This window comes from Heterodontus francisci, chromosome 33 (assembly GCF_036365525.1).
Source record: "Heterodontus francisci isolate sHetFra1 chromosome 33, sHetFra1.hap1, whole genome shotgun sequence".
Lineage (NCBI taxonomy): Eukaryota > Metazoa > Chordata > Chondrichthyes > Heterodontiformes > Heterodontidae > Heterodontus > Heterodontus francisci.
The window spans coordinates 20,898,677-20,919,227 of NC_090403.1; the positions used below are offsets into that span (position 1 = coordinate 20,898,677).

General features: G+C 45.1%; 1 protein-coding gene across 10 annotated transcripts in view; it reads right to left on the reverse strand.

Annotated features, from left to right (window-relative positions):
• Positions 1–20,551, reverse strand: part of tanc2a (tetratricopeptide repeat, ankyrin repeat and coiled-coil containing 2a) — a 1,142,739-nt gene that overhangs the window by 960,128 nt on the left and 162,060 nt on the right. The window lies entirely within an intron of this gene.

Genomic DNA, 20,551 nt, shown 5'->3' on the forward strand with positions numbered 1-20,551 from the left:
TCAGTAAAGTGATGGAAGGTGTGATCAATGGTGCCATCAAGCAGCACTTGCTTAGCAATAACCTGCTCAGTGACGCTCAGTTTGGGTTCTGCCAGGGCCACTCAGCTCCTGACCTCATTACAGCCTTGGTTCAAACATGGACAGAACAGCTGAACTCAAGAGGTGAGGTGAGAGTGACTGCCCTTGACATCATGGCAGCATTTGACCGAGTATGGCATCAAGGAGCCCTAGCAAAACTGAGGTCAATGGGAATCAGGGGGAAAACACTCTGCTGGCTGGAGGCATACCTAGCGCAAAGGAAGATGGCTGTGGTTGTAGGAGGTCAATCATCTAAGCTCCAGGATATCACTGCAGGAGTTCTTCAGGGTAGTGTTCTGGGTCCAACCATCTTCAGCTGCTTCATCAATGACCTTCCTTCAATCATAAGGTCAGAAGCGGGGAGGTCTGCTGATGATTGCACGATGTTCAGCACCATTCGCGACTCCTCAAATACTGAAGCAGTCCGGGTAGAAATGCAGCAAGACCTAGACAAAAATCCAGGCTTGGGCTGAAAAGTGGCAAGTAACATTTGCGCCACACAAGTGCCAGGCAATGACCAACTCCAACAAGAGAGAATCTAACCATCTCCCCTTGACATTCAATGGCATTATCATTGCAGAATTCCCCATTATCAACATCCTAGGGGCTACCATTGATCAGAAACTGAACTGGAGTAGCCATCTAAATACCCTGGCTGCAAGAGCAGGTCAGAGGCTAGGAATCCTGCGGCAAGTAATTCACCTCCTGACTCCCCAAAGCCTGTCCACCATCTACATGGCACAAGTCAGGAGTGTGATGGAATACTCTCCACTTGCCTGGATGGGTGCAGCTCCAACACTCAAGAAGCTCGACACCATCCAGAACAAAGCAGTCCGTTTGCTTGGCATACCATCCACAAACATTCACTCCCTCCACCAGCGACGCACAGTGGCAGCAGTGTGTACCATCTACAAGATGCACTACAGCAACGCACCAAGGCTCCTTAGAAAGCACCTTCCAAATCCGCGACCTCTACCACCTCGAAGGACAAGAGCAGCAAATGCATGGGATCACCACCACCTGTAAGTTCCCCTCCAAGCCACACACCATCTGATTTGGAACTATATTGCCATTCCTTAACTGGCGCTGGGTCAAAATCCTGGAACTCCCTTCCTAACAGCACTGTGGGTGTACCTACCTCACATGGACTGCAGCTGTTCAAGAAGGCAGCTCACCACCACCTTCTCAAGGGTAATTAGGGATGGGCAATAAATGCTGGCATAGCCAGTGACGCCCACATCCCATGAATGAATTTTTTAAAAACAGGATTTTTTTTCTATCTTTTGATTTAATTGGTTATTCATTATTACAACTTGTATTCGTAATGCATCTTCAATGTAGAAAAACATCCCAAGGTGCTTTGCTGAGGTGTAATCAAAGGAACCATTAGGTACTGTGATCAAAAGTTTGGTTAAAAGTTAACTTTTAAGAAGGGTTTTAAGAGAGTAGAAAGATTGGTGGGGCAGATGGGCTTAAGGTAGGAATTCCAGACCATGGGTGTGGATGGCTTCAAGAACAGCTGCCGATATGGCATGAAGGAAGAGGGAATGCATAAGAGTCAGAGGGGCAGGTTTTTTTGGGGGGGGGAGGGGGTCGGTCAGTTGTTGGGCTGGAGGAGGTTACAGGAGCGGCATGCATGAAGGGAATTAAATAGTTTTAATTTGGAGACATTAAGGAACTGGGAGCCAATGGAGATCAGCAAGGACAGGAGTGATGAGTGAACGGAGGGTAACATACAGGCAGCAGAGTTTTGGTTGAGCTGAAGTTTACAGAGGTACAGGATAATAGACATGGAATCTAGGCTAGAGCAAGGAATAGTTGGCTTGATAGGCAAGGGGAAGGGGGTGGGAAGCAACAGAGGCAGCTAAATGGATGGACTCAATCCTAATGACAAAGTAGTCCATGAGTTCCTCGCACATTGTTGGAGGCGTAGTTGAAGAACGTATTAAGATAACGGTTTTCAGTGAAAAGTAGCCACTAGTTTATTTTATTTTATTTAGAGATACAGCACTGAACAACCACCCATTTATACTAACCCTACACTACCCCATATTTTCTACCACATCCCCACCATTCTCCTACCACCTACCTACACTAGGGGCAATTTACAATGGCCAATTTACCTACCAACCTGCAAGTCTTTTGGAGGAGAAGGGAAACCGGAGCACCCGGCAGAAACCCACGCAGACACAGGGAGAACTTGCAAACTCCGCACAGGCAGTACCCAGAATCGAACCCGGGTCGCTGGAGCTGTGAGGCTGCGGTGCTAACCACTGCGCCACTGTGCCGCCCAATTAATCTTTGCTTTCCAACATGATCCTGGAGCAGTGGGTGGTTTCGACAAAGGACAGCAAGGCTGATAGCATCTGATATGATCTAGCCAGATCTGGCGTTATATGGCTAAATCACCTATGCAGCAGATATGCTCAAACCTGTGCCCCTTGACCTTGAGGGATCGAAGATGGGGACCATGCTTGGTGGCAGGGTGGGGGGGCGGGAAAGAGGGGTGGTTTAGGGGAGGTGGAGGTAAGGATGACCGGGATAAGAAAGAATAAGCATTTTCCCTCGGACATAGGCATCAAAGATGGAGGTGAGGCAATGATTTAGCAAATCGACAGAAGCCGCAGTATTGTGGTAAATGAAAGGCAAAAGGCTAGGCAACCGGAAGCTTTAAAGTGCAATTATAAGTGACTTTGAGAAAGAGTTGATTTTTCCAGGCATGGACATAGAAGGAACTTGGATTGGAACAGGGTACAGATACAAGCAAGTGGTTGGCAATGTCCTTACCAGTCATCACAATCACTGGAATCACATGAGATGGAAAGGTCAAGAAGGTGGCCATATGAAGTGCACAGTTTATATAGAGGGAGAAGTTTAGAGAAGACAGCAGGGAAGTGCAATCAGAGGAGACAGAGCAAGGTGAATTGAGTCGGAGATTAGAGTTACAGAGGAAGAATAATCAATCATTCAGTGCAGGGGTTGAGGGAGGAAAGGCGGGAAGATATATTGGAAGAGAACTTCAGGTTGAACCTTGGGTGGAATATAGAAGCTGAGAATTCCAAAGAAGAAGCAAGATGGGTGGATAAAATGAGGTGCTTCAAGGAGAAGATCCCAAAGGAATACAGGAGAGAACAAGGTGTGAATTAGATATAAAAACAAGAAATGCTGGAATCACTCAGCAGGTCTGGCAGCATCTGTGAAAAGAGAAGCAGAGTTAACGCTTCGGGTCAGTGACCCTTCATCGGAACTGACAAATATTAGAAAAGTCACAGGTGATAAGCAAGTGAGGTGGGGGTGGGGCAAGAGATAACAAAGGAGGTCTAAGATTGGACCAGGCCACATAGCTGACCAAAAGGTCACAGAGCAAAGGCAAACAATATGTTAATGGTGTGTTGAAAGACAAAGCATTAGTACAGATTAGGTGTTAATACAGTGAATATTGAACAGCAGCAAGTGCAAACCTGAAAAAAAACAGTGGGTAAGCAAACTGAACAAACTAAGATGAAATGAAATAATATGGAAAAAAAAAAGATTGTAAAAAATGTAAAAAAAAAAGGAAGAATGTAAGGAAGAAAGGAAGAAAGAATTTAAAAATGTACAAATCAATTCACTGCTAATTAAAAAAAAGTGATTGTAAGGTAAAGAGGCACAAAGCAAATATTTTAGACTGAAGAAAACCAGTAGAATCCACCTAAGTTGCCACAGCTTTTACATATAAATAGAAACCTAAACTCAGGCGAAAGAAAGTAACAGACACCAAGACTGAGATTTTACCAGCCCTCTGAAGGCGGGCTGGATGATCAGAAGCGGCTGGCCATTTAAGGTAATTAACTGGCCTATTAACAGCCATTTTACACCCTCCCGACATTTTACCAGCATCAGAGCAGCACCCCGCCACATGGGAAGACCACAAGGTACATTGAGGTGGCCTTCCATCCCGGAAACTCCATGTCCCACGGAAAGGCCCCAGGCGGCTAGGGCCACCCCTGCGGCTCCAGCATCGTCACTGGAGCATTCACCCCTCTGATCACTGGAGCCTGCCTGTCTGGCACCAGCACATTAAAAACGATTCTCACCTGCCCTTTGAGGGCACCACAACATGGAGGTACCAACCCTTCTCCCTGCAGCCGCAGCCACATGGGCTGCAGACTTGTCGGCCCTCTCATTGTGCTGGCAGCTTGGAGAGGCAGGCCATTGTCTTTAATGGCCACCAGTAAATTCCCCTCTACTGTCCCGCCGTTTGCCCGTGCAGGCTCAAGACCAGCATTTGGCCCCGGTGGTAAGACCCACAGTGTGCTGGTAAAATTCCAGCCCAAGTTCCACAACCATTATCAATTCAGTTTCACTTTTATGATTCAACGAATGTAGCCATCGTCCTCCCCCGAGCTGATTAACATTTCAACAACTTATATTTATATAGCGCCTTTAACGTAATGAATTCCCCAAGGTGCTTCACAGCAGCATTATGAAACAAAATATGACACCGAGCCACACAAGTAGATATTAGGTCAGATGACCAGAAACTTTGTCAAAGAGGTAAGTTTTAAGGATGTCTTAAGGGAGGAAAGTGAGGTAGAGAGGAGAAGTGTAGGAAGGGAATTTCAGAGCTTAGGCCCTTGGCAAGTAAAGGCGCGACCACCAATGGCGGTGAAATTAAAATTGCAGATGCGCAAGAAGCCAGAACTTGAAGTGCGCAGATATCTCGGAGGGTCATAGGGCTGGAAGAGATGAGAGATAGGGAGTGACAAGGCCATGTAGGGATTTGAAAACATGATGAGAATTTTAAAATCAATACGTTGCTTGATCGGAAGTCAATGTAGGTCAGCGAGTACAGTGATAGGCAAACGGGACTTGGTGTGAGTTAAGACACGGGCAGCAGAGTTTTGGATGAACTTAAGTTTACAGAGGGCAGAATGTGAGAGACCAGCCAGGAGTGCATTGGAATAGGCATGCCCAGAGGTAACAAAGGCATGAATGAGGTTTTCAGCAGATGAGATGTTACAGAGACGGAAATATGCGGTCTTAGTGTCACGCTTACGAGAAGTGCGACGATGAAAAAATACAAACTAAATCTGAAAAGTTAGTTAAAAAATTGACTTTTTTACAAAATACTGGAAAAGATGGCCGCATGTGTAGTTAAACATTGCCACGCTATCTGTTTGAGACAAAGGATCCCTAGCCAGGTTGGAAGGTGTCAATTACACCCATCCAGAAACATTCCTGAATTGAATAGGTTCGACCGAAACAAAGAAGCTATGAAGTGGAACCATTATAACCGGCTTATTCTCATCCTGGGCCAATGTGTGATCACCACGGGGGAAGTATCAAAGCGTCTCCTACCAGAGGAGGCCAGATAGGGGAGATGGTGGTGTAGATGGGCTAGTAATCCAGAGGCCCAGGCTAACGATATAAAAGCAAAATACCCACTCAGCAGATCTGGCAGCATCTGTGGAAAGAGAAGCAGAGTTAACGTTTCAGGTCAGTGACCCTTCTTCGGAACTAGCAAATATCAGAAATGTCAACGGTTATAAGCAAGTGAGCCGGGGGTGGGGCAAGAGATAACAAAGGAGAAGGTGTAGATTGGACAAGGCCACATAGCTGATCAAAAGGTCATGGAGCAAAGGCAAACAATGTTAATGGTGTGTTGAAAGACAAAGCATTAGTACAGATTAGGTGTGAATATACTGAATATTGAACAGCAGCAAGTGCAAACCTGAAGAAAAACAACCTGAAAAAAACAGTGGGTAAGCAAACTGAACAAACTAAGATGAAATGAAATAAACTAAAGAAAAAAAATTGTAAAAAAAGAATAACTAAAAATAAAAGTAAAATGGGGGGCCCGTCATGCTCTGAAATTATTGAACTCAATGTTCAGTCCAGCAGGCTGTAGTCTGCCTAATCGGAAAATGAGATGCTGTTCCTCGAGCTTGCATTGATGTTCAGTGGAACACTGCAGCAAGCCCAGGACAGAGATGTGAGCATGACAGCAGGGGGGAGTGTTGAAATGGCAAGCAACCGGAAGCTCAGGGTCCTGCTTGCGGACTGAGCGGAGGTGTTTCGCAAAGTGGTAACCCAGTCTGCGTTTGGTCTCCCAAATGTAGAGGAGACCACATTGTGAGCAGCGAATACAGTATACTACATTGAAAGTAGTACAAGTAAATCGCTGCTTCACCTGAAAGGAGTGTTTGGGGCCTGGGATAGTGAGGAGAGAGGAGGTAAATGGGCAGGTATTACACCTCCTGCGATTGCAGGGGAAGGTGCCATGGGACGGGGACGAGGTGGTGGGGGTAATGGAGGAGTGGACCAGGGTGTCGCGGAGGGAACGATCCCTTCAGAATGCTGACAGGGGAAGGGAGGGGAAGATGCATTTGGTAGTGGCATCACGCTGGAGGTGGCGGAAATGGCGGAGGATGATCCTTTGGATATGGAGGCTGATGGGCTAGAATGTGAGGACAAGGGGAACCCTGTCACGGTTCTGGGAGGGAGGGGAAGGGGTGAGGGTAGAGGTGCGGGAAATGGGCCAGACACGGTTGAGGGCCCTGTCAACCACAGTGTGGGGGAATCCTCGGTTGAGGAAAAAGGAGGTCATACAGAAGCACCGTCATGGAAGGTGGCATCATCAGAGCAGATGCGTCGGAGATGGAGAAACTGGGAGAATGGAATGGAGTCCTTACAGGAGGTAGGGTGTGAAGAAGTGTAGTCGAGGTAGCTGAGGGAGTCGTAGGGCTTATAATGGATATTAGTAGACAACCTATCCCCAGAGATGGAGACAGAGAAGTCGAGGAAGGGAAGGGAAGTGTCAGAGATGGACCATGTAAAGGTGAGAGAAGGGTGGAAATTGGAAGCAAAGTTGATAACGTTTTCCAGTTCAGGGCGGGAGCAGGAAACGGCACCGATACAGTCATCAATGTACTGGAAAAAGAGTTGGGGGAGGGGGCCTGTGTAGGACTGGAACAAAGAACGCTCGACATATCCCACAAAAAGACAGGCATAACTAGGACCCATGCGGGTACCCAAAGCAACAACTTTTACTTGAAGGAAGTGAGCGAAGTTGAAGGAGAAGTTGTTCAATGTGAGAACAAGTTCAGCCAGGCGGAGAAGGGTGGTGGTGGATGGGGACTGGTTGGGCCTCTGTTCCAGGAAGAAGCGGAGAGCCCTCAAACCATCCTGGTGGGGGATGGAGGTGTAGAGCGATTGGACGTCCATAGTGAAGAGGCGGCGGTTAGGACCAGGAAACTGGAAATTGTCAAAATGACATAGGGCGTCAGAAGAGTCACGGATGTAGGTGGGAAGAGACTGGACCAGCGGAGAAAAGATAGTGTCAAGATAGGAAGAAATAAGTTCAGTGGGGCACGAGCAGGCTGACACAATGGGTCTGCCGGGCCAGTCCCGTTTGTGGATTTGGGAAGGAGGTAGAAGCGAGCTGTCCGGGGTTGCGGGACTATAAGCTGTAGACGGAAGATCTCCAGAGGAGATGATGTCAGTGACAGTCCTTTGGACTGTGGCTTGATGTTCGGTGGTGGGGTCATGGTCCAGAGGGAGGTAGGAAGAAGCGTCTGAGAGTTGGCGTTGAGCTTCTGCAAGGTAGAGGTCGGTACGCTATAAAACAACAGCACCACCCTTGTCTGCAGGTTTGATGACCATGTCGGGGTTAGACCTGAGAGAACGGAGTGCCTCAAGCTCCGAGGGGGATAGGTTAGAGTGAGTGAGGGGGGCAGAGAAATTGAGATGACCAATGTCTCGCCAACAGTTTTCAATGAAGAGATCAAGAGCGGGTAAGAGGCCAGGGGGAGGGGTCCAGGTACAGGGAGAATGCTGGAGGCAGGTGAATGGGTCTGCTGGTCGGGGGGAGGACTCCTGGTCAAAGAAGTGAGCCCGGAGACGGAGGCGACGGAAGAAGAGCTCAACGTCATGCCGAGCTCAAAATTCATTGAGGTGGGAGTGTAAGGGGATAAAACTGAGACCTTTGCTGAGTACAGAACGTTCAGCATCAGAGAGGGGGAGGTCAGAGGGTATAGTGAATACACGGCAAGGGGTCAGATCAGAAGGGGTGGGATCAGAGGGAAGTGAAGCGGAAGGAGGATCTGGAGGAGCATTCGTCCCCATCAGCTGCTGGTGCTTGCGTTCCTCGACATCTGAAAGGAAGAAAAAAAGTTTTTTGTTAATGCGTCAGATGAGACGAAAGATGAAATGAAACTGCGGAGTAGAACAGCTTTGAGATAAGGTGAGGCGGTGCTGCTGGAGAGAGAGGTTCAGTGTGTGCACGTGGCGGCGCATAGCACTGAGTGCGGATCTCAGGATGCGGCGATAGTAGCAGTCCGAGGAACGTTGTATTTCTCAGATACCTGTAATCCTTGGTGGATTCAAAACATGATGGGTGAAAATGCAGTTGGAATCCACATGGAATAAGTCGGAGCCGGAGGCAGTCACTGAGGAAGGAGATGTGGCTGTGAAAACAAGTTTTGGTAGGCACTTTATCAAACACCAGGAGGGAAATAGAAAGCAATGAAGGTGAAGATAAAAGAGACAAACGAAAATCCCGTTGGAGGGAAGAGCAGAACTTCAAGGCCCAGGCTAATGAGCTGGGGACACAGGTTCAAATCCCACCACGGCAGCCAGCATAATTTAAATTCAATTAATTGATTAAAAAAATCTGGAATTGGAAGCTCGTCTCAGTAATGGTGACCATGAAACTATCGTTGGCGTAAAAACCCACTTGTTTCACTAATATCCTTAGGGAAGGACATTTCCTTCCTTAGAATAATCATAGAACATTTACGGCACACAAAGAGGCCACTTGGTCCATCGTGTCTGTGCTGGCCAGAAAAAAAGAGCCACCCAGACGAATCCCACTTTCCAGCATTTGGTCCGTAGCCCTTGACGGAAGGAAATCTGCCATCCTTACCAGGTCTCGCCTACATGTGACTCCAGACCCACAGCAATGTGGTTGACTCTTAACTGCCCTTGACTCAGTTGTCAAGGGTAATTAGGGATGGGCAATAAATGCTGGTCTTGCCAGTGATCCCTTCATCCCACGAAAGAAGCATCACCAAGAAGCTTGTGCAGCTAAGGGCTGGGAGAAAATCCAGCAAGCCAGAAGGGAGGCACGCCCTGCTGTAAATTCGACATTTTTAAACTTATGCAGCAGTGAAATTGGAAGTGATCCTGCGTTCAAACTGAACTTTCCAAGAGAGAACGTACAAACACCTCAGGCCTGCAACCAATGAGACCTTGACTTCCGAGAGAATTCAACAGGTTTACCGTGAACCCCGAAACCCTATGTCCCTTATAAACCACTTACCTCTTTTCCTCTCTATCTGTCTCTTCTTTTGTGTGTGTGTGTGTGTCTGTATGTGCGTGTGAGCGTGCGTGCAATCCAGCAAAGGCATTAGTGGATGTGGTTGCGACAATTTCAGGATAAGGCATATTGCTCAATAAATAATTAATCTTTTAAACCTACAAGGAAAGCTGTCACTGTTTGTTTATTTGACAAATAAAACACAGAGATTAAACCCTAATGACAAAAAAACGCTTGCTGCGTCAGGTGGGGGTTGAACAGTGGGAACCACCCACACCCCTTACTACCTGGCCGTAACATAGTGATGACACAAATATGTGGTCAGAAACTAATTGCGGGGTTAAACAGGACACCAAGGTTGTGAGTAGATTGGTTTAGTCTCAGACTGTTGCCAAGGAGAGGGATGGAGGCGGTCGCTAGAGAATGGAGTTTGGAGTGGGAACCGAAAACGATGGCTTCAGTCTTCCCAATGCTTAATTGGAGGAAACTCTCTGTTCATCCAGTACTGGATGTCAGATAAGCAGTCGGACAATTTAGCAACAGTAGAGGAGATAAGGGAGGTAGAGCTAGTATTCACAGCATACATGTGAAAACTAATGCTATGCTTGCGGATGATGTCGCGAAAGGGCAGCACGTAGATGAGAAATAGGAGGGGGCAAAGTATGGATCTTTGGGGCCATCACTTCATAATTCATTTGTTTATCCAGTGCCAAATATACTCAGGTAATCATCCTACCATACTGTAGTGACGTATAAAATACAGCACATTCTGCCTTTTAGTCTCAAATGATCTAAAGAATGCACTAGTGATACAGTCTCTGGAGCTGGATCTGAACCCCAGTTAAAACTTAAAAAGCTTTGCCAGTCCTAGAAAGCAAGCACACTTAAATTTTTCAACCGTTTTGGAGCAAACGTTTCAAAGAGGACACAAAATCCTGGTGGATTCTATTAACAAAGTATGTTAACAACAAAAGTAATGGCACTGTGACATTCTGCTTTTAGAAAAAAGAAAGCTGGGAACAAAGAGCAAAGTAGATACTGAGCTTATCATACCTCTTAGCAGTAACAGCTCGCCTCCAGCCTGCCTGCATGTGTCCAGTTAGGCACCCCCACTGAGACACAGACATGGAGTCTACCCAGAAAACCACAGGCAGCTCTCCATCTAGAAACAGTTATTTTACAAATACTAAGTTAAACCTTCTGCATTGTGCTGGGCTCTGGCAAAAAAAAAAATCACTGAACTTTACCACAGGCAATCCGAACAACTGCATGATTTAACATTCTTCTCCCATCAACTGTTGAAAAGAATTCTCATATTTCCACTCAGCAATATGGTAGTAAGCAGCATCTAATGAAATTTGACCCAGAAATCCTATTTGGAGATGTCACAGAAAGCACAGTGAGTGATCGAGGGGAAAGAAAGCCCACACCTGCCCTCCACAACAACTGTTTATAACACAAATGTCTAAGAAAAGCATCCTTAGAGCAAGGAAATAAAACACATTACTATAATGTATTTAATTAAACAAAATTCACAAATAATAGCTCAATTGGTTGAGAATTGAAATTCATAAATTAATCGAGAGATTTGATTTTTATTACATTGAATTACATAGAATATACAACGTAGAAACAGGTCATTCGGCCCAACCAGCACATGGTAGTGTTTATGTTCCATTCCCATCCTGCCTCATCTATCAGCATAACCCTCTATTCTGTTCTTCCTCATATGCTCATCTAGCACCCTCTTAAATGCATCTGCGCTGGTCACCTCACCCATTCCCTGTGGTAGCGAGGTCCAGATTATCACCAGTCTTGGTGTAAAGAGGATTCTTCTGAATTCGCTGTTTGATTTCTTGGCGACTATCATATATTGATGGTCTCTAGTTCCGCTCTTCCCCACATGTGGAAACACACACTATCCTGGATCTGAGATATTAATTACAGCGGCTCATTTAAATGGCTGGGACCATTCAGGTGGAGGGGGCGGGCTGTCCTTCCCTGGCAAAGGTGTCAAGCGCCTCCGCGCAGGTGCCATTTTTAAAGGGCTTCGAGCCCAACAATAGAATTTTAATTTTAATGGGACATTTGTTCAAAAAAATAAAATTTACTGATCTAGAACTTCTCCCACCACCCCAACAACTGTACATTTAATTCCTTGGCCTCTCCCCCACCTCTCCACCCCCCGCCCCAAAATTTGTAAACTACCTTCAACCCCTTCCCACTATCCCCTAGACGAATCAGGTTAGTTTGACCCCGCTCCTCCACCCTTCCACACTGAAATACTTACCTGCTCCCCCCTCCCCACCAGTGTCCCGCAGTGAATCTCCGAATTGATATCCGAAGGCGCGGCAGCTTGGCTGCTGCCACCAATATGGCACCGGAATGGACGGCGGGAGTGGGTCAGTATTTAATTCATTAATTTAATTAAATTACCATACAAATTTTGGTTCCACTGCCAGCAATATCGGGCTGAGCCTCTCCTAGAGGCATTCCCCCCCCACACCACCACCCCTGCCCCCCCACAAACATCGGTGGGAGGGGGGGGGGGGGGGGGGGGGGGGAGAGAACGGGGCTGTAAAATCCAGCCCACTGTCTACTCTTTCAAGACCTTTCATAATTGTGAAGCCTCAAGAGAAAAGAGACCCAGCCTGTACATCCTTTCCTGATGGGAATAACCTCTTATTTATTATTTATTTGTATTAGTTATCAATACCTGAAGCATATAAATACATAATTTAAAAAAAAGTGTAACTAAGAGTCTAAGAAACCAATCAAGTTTTCGTGATTAGAGTATTTTTAATATGAACGCAGCCTACTTTTCAAAATTTGGAAGGGTGTATATTCCTACACATATTATACTATCAAAAAACTGAAAAGCAGAAGTGTGCAAAGCAGCCAGTAGGTATTTTATTTAAAAAGGAACTATAGAAGTTTCCAGTCTTCTAATTGATGTTAGTTGTGAAATGCTATAATACTGAAACTTCAATAAGTGAAATTACCTAGATGACCACATCATAGATTGATTTCAATTTCAATGATTTAAGAGAGGATCTATCACAGATTGAATGGAAGCAAAGATTGGCAAAAACAGTAAATTAGCAATAGCAAGCCTTCAAGGCAGGGATAGTTCAGGTTCAAACTGATCATTTTTCCATGAAGACCAAAGATGGGACATGAAAAGCTAGAACTCCCTGGATGACAAAAGGAAATAAGAGGTTAAAATAATACAGTAATAGGTTTACGACAAATGTCAGGTACAGAATTCAACCAAAAACCAGCCAGAATAGAGAGAGTGCAGGGGGAAATTGTAAAAGTAGAAGGGTAAAAACAGATGAGAAACATTAGCAGGTAACAAAAGGAAACCCAAATTTTTATAAAAGTAAAAATGTAAAAAGTAAAATGATAGTTAAAGGAATGGTGGGGCCAATTAGGGATTAAAGAAAAAGAAATCTTGAGAAGGGAAAAAGGTATGAGAAAGGTACCAGTAACTTTGCATCTGAATTCACAAAAGGAGGACGAAGTTAATGTCGCAGTAGAGGAGGAGGTAGCAGAGATATTAGATAGAAAGGAGGTACAAAACAGGTTGACATCATTCAAAGTTAACAAGTCACTCAATCCAGATGGTATGCATCCCAGGTTACTGATGGAAGCTAGGGTATATATAGCAGAAGCTCTGATCACAATCTTCCAATACTTCTTGGATATGGGTGTGGTGCCAGAGAACTGGAGGATTGCAAATGTTACAGTCCTATTGAAAAAAGGGGAGAGGGATAAACCTGGTAATTACAGGACAGTCAGCCAGTGATGAGAAAACTACTAGAGACCATCATTATGGACAAAGTTAATTCTCATTTGGAGAAGCATGGGTTAATAAGGGACAGCCAGCATGGATTTGTTAAAGGCAAATACTGTCTCACTAACCTGATTGAGTTCTTTGATAAAGTAACAGAGAGGGTTGATAAGGGAATGCAGTAGATGTTGTATACATGGACTTTCAAAAGGCATTTGATGATATACCACATCACATAGCTGCTCGGTAAATGGAAGCACATAGGATTAAAGGGTCAGTGGTAACTTAAGAATGGAACTGGCTAAGAGGAGGTAGGAGAGCAGTGAATGGATGTTTTTCTATTTGGAGCAAAGTATGCAGTGGTGGATTGCAGGGGTTGGTATTAAGACCACTGTTTTTCTTAACATAAGTGAACTGGACTTGGGTATAGCAGTGCAACTTTTAAGTTTGCAGATGATACAAAATTTTGCAACATAGTAAATAGTGAGGAGGATTTAACAGATGTCAGGAGATGATGAAAGGTAACTGACCTGAAACATTAACTCTGCTTCTCTTTCAACAGATGCTGCCAAACCTGAGTATTTCCAGCATTTCTTGTTTTTATTTCAGGAGATGATAGATTGGTGGTGAAATGGTCAGACACATGGCAGATGCAATTTAATGCAGTTAAGTATAAAGTAATGCCTTTATAGAACATTACAGCACAGTACGGGCCCTTCGGCCCTCGATGTTGCGCCGACCTGTGAAACCATCTGACCTACACTATTCCATTTTCATCCATATGTCTATCCAATGACCACTTAAATGCCCTTAAAGTTGGCGAGTCTACTACTGCTGCAGGCAGGGCGTTCCACGCCCCTACTACTCTCTGAGTAAAGAAACTACCTCTGACATCTGTCCTATATCTATCACCCCTCAACTTAAAGCTATGTCCCCTCGTGTTTGCCATCTCCATCCGAGGAAAAAGACTCTCACTATCCACCCTATCTAACCCTCTGATTATCTTATATGTCTCTATTAAGTCACCGCTCCTCCCCCTTCTCTCCAACGAAAACAACCTCAAGTCCCTCAGCCTTTCCTCGTAAGACCTTCCTTCCATACCAGGCAACATCCTAGTAAATCTCCTCTGCACCCTTTCCAAAGCTTCCACATCCTTCCTATAATGCGGTGACCAGAACTGCACGCAATACTCCAGGTGCGGCCGCACCAGAGTTTTGTACAGCTGCAGCATGACCTCGTGGCTCCGAAACTCGATCCCCCTACTAATAAAAGCTAACACACCATATGCCTTCTTAACAGCCCTATTAACCTGGGTGGCAACTTTCAGGGATTTATGTACCTGGACACCAAGATCTCTCTGCTCATCTACACTACCAAGAATCTTCCCATTAGCCCAGTACTCTGCATTCCTGTTACTCCTTCCGAAGTGAATCACCTCACACTTTTCCGCATTAAACTCCATTTGCCATCTCTCAGCCCAGCTCTGCAGCCTATCTATGTCCCTCTGTCACCTACAACATCCTTCGGCACTATCCACAACTCCACCGACCTTCGGGAGGAACACGGAGATACAGTATAATCTAAACTATACTATTCTGAGGGAAGTTCAAGAACAGAGGGACCTAGGGGTACATATTTACAAATCCTTGAAGGTGGCAGGACAAGTTGATAAGGCAGTTTAAAAAGCATATGGAATTCTTGGCTTTGTAAATAGGGACATTGAATATGAAAGCAAGGAAGTCATGCTACACTTAATACAAATCACTGATTAGGCCTCAGCTGGAGTATGGTGTACAATTCTGGGCACCACATTTTAGAAAAGATATCAAGGCATTGGGCAGGGGAACAGGTTTATTGGGATGATATCGGGATGAGTGACTTCAGTTATATGGAGCAACTGAAGAAGTTGGGATTGTTCTCCTTGGAGCAGGGAAGGTTAAGAGAAGATTTAATACAGTGATTCTCATTCTTTTTCATTTTTTTTTTTTATTCAGAGATGTGGGCGCCGCTGGCTAGGCCAGCATTTATTGCCCATCCTTAATTGCCCTTGAGAAGGTGGTGGTGAGCTGCCTTCTTGAACCGCTGCAGTCCATTTGGGGTAGGTATACCCACAGTGCTGTTAGGAAGGGAGTTCCAGGATTTTGACCCAGCGACAGTGAAGGAACGGCGATATAGTTCCAAGTCAGGATGGTATGTGACTTGGAGGGGAACTTGCAGGTGGTGGTGTTCCCATGCATTTGCTGCCCTTGTCCTTCTAGTTGGTAGAGGTCACGGGTTTGGAAGGTGCTGTCTAAGGAGCCTTGGTGCATTGCTGCACTGCATCTTGTAGATGGTACACACTGCTGCCACTGTGCGTCGGTGGTGGAGGGAGTTAATGTTTGAGATTGGGGTGCCAATCAAGCGGGCTGCTTTGTCCTGGATGGTGTCGCGCTTCTGGAGTATCGTTGGAGCTGCTCCCATCCAGGCAAGTGGAGAGTATTGCATCACACTCCATGACTTGTGCCTTGTAGATGGTGGACAGGCTTTGGGAAGTCAGGTGAATTACTCGCCTCAGGATTCCTAGCCTCTGACCTGCTCTTGTAGCCACGGTATTTATATGGTTACTCCAGTTCAGTTTCTGGTCAATGGTAGTCCCTCGGATGTTGATAATGGGGGATTCAGCAATGGTAATGCCATTGAATGTCAAGGGGAGATGGTTAGATTCTCCCTTGTTGGAGATGGTCATTGCCTGGCACTTGTGTGGCGCAAATGTTACTTGCCACTTATCAGCCCAAGCCTGGATATTATCCAGGTCTTGCTGCATTTCAACACGGACTGCTTCAGTATCTGAGGAGTCACGAATGGTGCTGAACATTGTGCAATCATCAGCGAACATCCCCACTTCTGACCTCCTGACTGAAGACAGGTCATTGATTAAGAAGCTGAAGATGGTTGGGCCTAGGACAGTACCCTGAGGAACTCCTGCAGTGATGTCCTGGAGCTCAGATGATTGACGTCCAACAACCACAACCATCTTCCTTTGCGCTAGGTATGACTCCAGCCAGCGGAGTGTTTTCCCCGATTTCCATTGACCTCAGGTTTGCTAGGGCTCCTTGATGCCATACTCGGTCAAATGCTGCCATGATGCCAAGGGCAGTCACTCTCACCTCACTCTCATTTTTTTTTCATTGAAGGACCCCTTTTCAAATAGAATAGGCATCATACCTCACCAATTGTCTCCCTATCAGTTACCCTCACCTGATTTGCCTGCCTTTCAGACCATTTGCCGGGGCGTTGCCACTGTCGCATGCAAACAACTATTTGGAGCCACAGAGGCTCCCCTAGTGCTCCCTGCAGGCTACTGCTCTCTCCATGCAATTAACAAGGATAGACAGGTTCTGCAGTTAGAAGCAGAGACACCCATCTCACTGGCAGTAAATACCTGTATTCTTAAAAGCATGATTATAACAATCATTACAAGAAGCACTTTCATATTATGAGCATTATACGGTATTATGTTGGGGTGGGCGGTCTGTGATTACGAATCCATTTGAAAAACAGGATCTTCTACCAGTGAGTCAATGCGATTTCAGAAAAGGTTGTGGTACAGTTAACGTAGTATTTGCTGCATGTTAGCTCCAGGAGAAATACCAAGAACAGAACTGCAACTTGTACTCAACATTTGTTGATCTGACTAAAGCCTTTGACATTGTTAGTCCTGAGGGCCTATGGAAGATAATGGCAAAATTTAGTTCTCCAGAAAAAAATCATTATGGTATGGCAATTCCACGATGGCATGCTTACTCATGTCCTGGTCGGTGGAGAATCTTCTGGCACCTTCCCAGTCACAAATAGGGTGAAACAAGGCTGTGTGTTGGTTCCTACCCTGTTCAGCATGATCACTGCCATGCTTTCTGAAGCATCCTGTGTTAGCAAAAGTGGCATCCACATTCGATATTGCACAGACAGCAAAGTCCTCCATTTGAGGAGATTATAAGCCAAAACCAAAGTGCATGATCATGTGGTACATGACTTTCTTTTCACTGATGACTGTGCCCAAATACCTGCTCAAAACAAGAAATGCAACACAGCATGGACCGCTTCTCGTCTGTATATGATAACTTTGGTCTCACCACCAGCAAAAGACTGAAGTCATGTACCAACCTGCCCCACAAAATCAGTATGTGAAGCCAACTAGTACAGTCAATGGTCAAAGGATTGAAGCAGTTGACAAGCTTACCTACCTCGACAGCAACCAAGTCAACACTAGAATAGCTAAGGCCAGCGGTGCCTTTGGCAGGCTATGAAAAATTGTCTAGGAGCAAACAGGAATTAATCTAACAAAAGCGGACATATACAGAGACTGTTCTTCCCACTCTCTTGTATGCTTGTGAGACGTGGATAGTTTATTCCAGGCACGCAAACAAGCTACACCACTTTCACATGACCGACTTGCAGAGACTACTCAAGATCAGATGATAAGACAAAGTTCCTAATACTGAGATTGTCTCCCTGACCAACATACCTAGCATCCACGCTCTGCTGAAGAACTTTCAGATAAGATGGGCAGGACATGTTGCCAGAATGCCTGATAAGCGCTTATCAAAAAAAGCCCTTCTATGGCGAGCTAATTGAAAGGAAATATTCACTTGGAGGCCAGTAAAAGCGATTCAAGGACACCTGAAGATCACACTGAAGAGTTTCAACATCACCCCGAGACATGGGAGAACCTCACACAGGAGCACTCTATGGGGCACAGTTTCTTCAGCAAATGCGCCACCTCCTATCAACAGTACAGAGTCATGCTGGTCAACAGGAAACGTGAGCTTCACAATCCAGAGGTGCAAGCACTTCTTCTGCACCAACAATACGTGTGTGTCCAACATGCCACAGATCTTTTCATGCTCAAACTGGACTAATTAGTCAGCTTTGGGCACATTTCACATGAAACTTCATTCAATTAATTCTAGCTGATGTCTTGGTCTTCAACTAAGAAGGGCGAACACTCTTGACCACGGTGCCCTAGGCGGTCACCCACCTGTAAGGCTGGCCCTGTGTCGTGGACTCCCTGAAAGATCCGTGCACTCCTACTCTCCCTGGTCCACAAACAATGCTGTCGAAGCATGTATCCTTTTCACAAAGCTATCTTTGCCTCTCTTTAGCTGCTAGGTTTTCCGATGCCCAGGAAATCTGCTGGTCAAGGTAAACCTGAAAGATAGGTGAAATTTGAGGTACGCAGGCAGCCTCATTGTAATATTTAAATGGCAACCCGCCTCCTGGGAACAGTTAGGGGTTCCCTGCCCCCATCCCACTCCATTAAACCTGGAAATGGGCAAGTTGGGATTGGGTTTTTAAATTTTGACAATCTCATCTGACCCCCAACCCACCCATCTTTAGGGTTTAAAATTATCGCCATTGAGTCTATACCCATCATAGAGACTGGCAGATCAAAGAGCATAAAGTACATTCAGAGTTAAGCAGCAATTTCTGGAGAGGCAGTTAATCTAGAATAGTAGCAGCAGGTTGAACCAATGGACGGAAATCAGGAGGTCAAGAACTGGATGCCGATGATACCTGGGTTAATACAAACACCGCTAATTAATAAAATCAGCCAATTATTACATTCTTTGCTAATTCCATTCAACAGTTCATTGACATGAAATGTACCTTCAAAACGGCATTTTTTAAATGCATAGTCATCTTGGTGCTGTTCACAATTATCAACACAAAATTGGCATATTAATCATGTAATAAACCTGGTCAGTAATTCATCAAGGTAGTTATCATATTAAATTGGCTAACTGGTTGAATGCAAGTGCAAAAGACAACCATATTCTCAAAAGAAATAACTAAGAGATGCAAACTGTCTCCAAGCGGAAGAACGGTAAAATTGAAATGGAGGTGCAAAAGTATTGTACCCAACAGAGAAAAGAAAGGGAAGAACTTAGAAAAAATCTAAAATGTTCAAAGGTTACATCCCTAAAATGTAAAAAAGATGGAATAATTGAAGATGAATGAAAAAATGAACTAATTAAGGATTATCTTCTAGGACCTAAACTGGTTCATCTTATCAGTTTCCATTTTGATAATTTTTGCTGAATGAGGCCCGTGCCAAGTGTTTGGAATATCAGATCAGGCCGACCGCTTAAATAAGTTTGACATCTCTGCTCCAGGGCATGATCGTAACCATCACGCTCCAAGTCATCTGATCAGCACATTGCTTCCAGCATTGCAGCATACCTTAATTGGGATGTTGGATTAGCTATAGGTGCAAAGAATAACCACTGCCTCCCACACGCCCCCCCCCACCACCCCGCAAAAATGGCAATTTTGACAAGATAGCAAGATTATTCCACAAATCTGATAAAGTTGTTGTAATATTAGTCACTGGAACAACCATACAAAAAAGTTGCTTATATTTTTCTCCGACTGCAATTGCAACACTACTTCTAACTGCAGAAACTGGGGATCTTCCTTAGACTATTACTACACGAAACAAAGGTCTTGTATTCGACTTGAGTTTTACACTTGAAAATGTCCGTTCCAGTACTGTGCATCAATTCAATTTGCAACTCACACTGGGGAGAAGAAAAATAACATGCAAGTTTTATATTAACTTTGAATAATAAGAGCAAATAGAATAGGAAGCCTTACTGTCAAAAAATGAAAATTAATCGGAGAGAAATTCTCTTTGCAAGATGAAAAAATTTAACCATTTGCATTTTATAGCAGTTTTAACACAGAAACATGTCCTAAGGTGCTTCGTTGAGGTCAAAATTTTAAAAAGCAAATGTTTTTGAAAATTAAATTTAACAATTGGAAGTTTTATTTTCGAAACTGATTTAAGTTTTTTTTAAAAAGGCTGTTGGATAGCTGAGCAATTGACGACAGAAGAATTTTTCATTTCTGAAAGCCAACTGTAGCCGATCAACACGGCACTGAAAGGTCTGCTATTCACTGTAGAATTTACTGTGCCCCCAAGGGCTAGTGCTGGTACTGCTCAGTTAGGATGACTGAAGCATTCCTGGCAGACAATAAAAAGAAAAATGGTCATAGTCCCACAACCCCGGACAGCCCGCTTCTACCTCCTTCCCAAAATCCACAAACGGGACTGTCCCGGCAGACCCATTGTGTCAGCCTGGCTCCTGCCCCACTGAACTTATTTCTTCCTATCTTGACACTATCTTTTCTCCGCTGGTCCAGTCTCTTCCACCTACATCCTTGACTCTTCTGACGCCCTACGTCATTTTGACAATTTCCAGTTTCCTGGTCCCAACCGCCTCCTCTTCACTATGGACGTCCAATCGCTCTACACCTCCATCCCCCACCAGGATGGTTTGAGGGCTCTCCGCTTCTTCTGGAACAGAGGCCAACCAGTCCCCATCCACCAACACGCTCCTCCG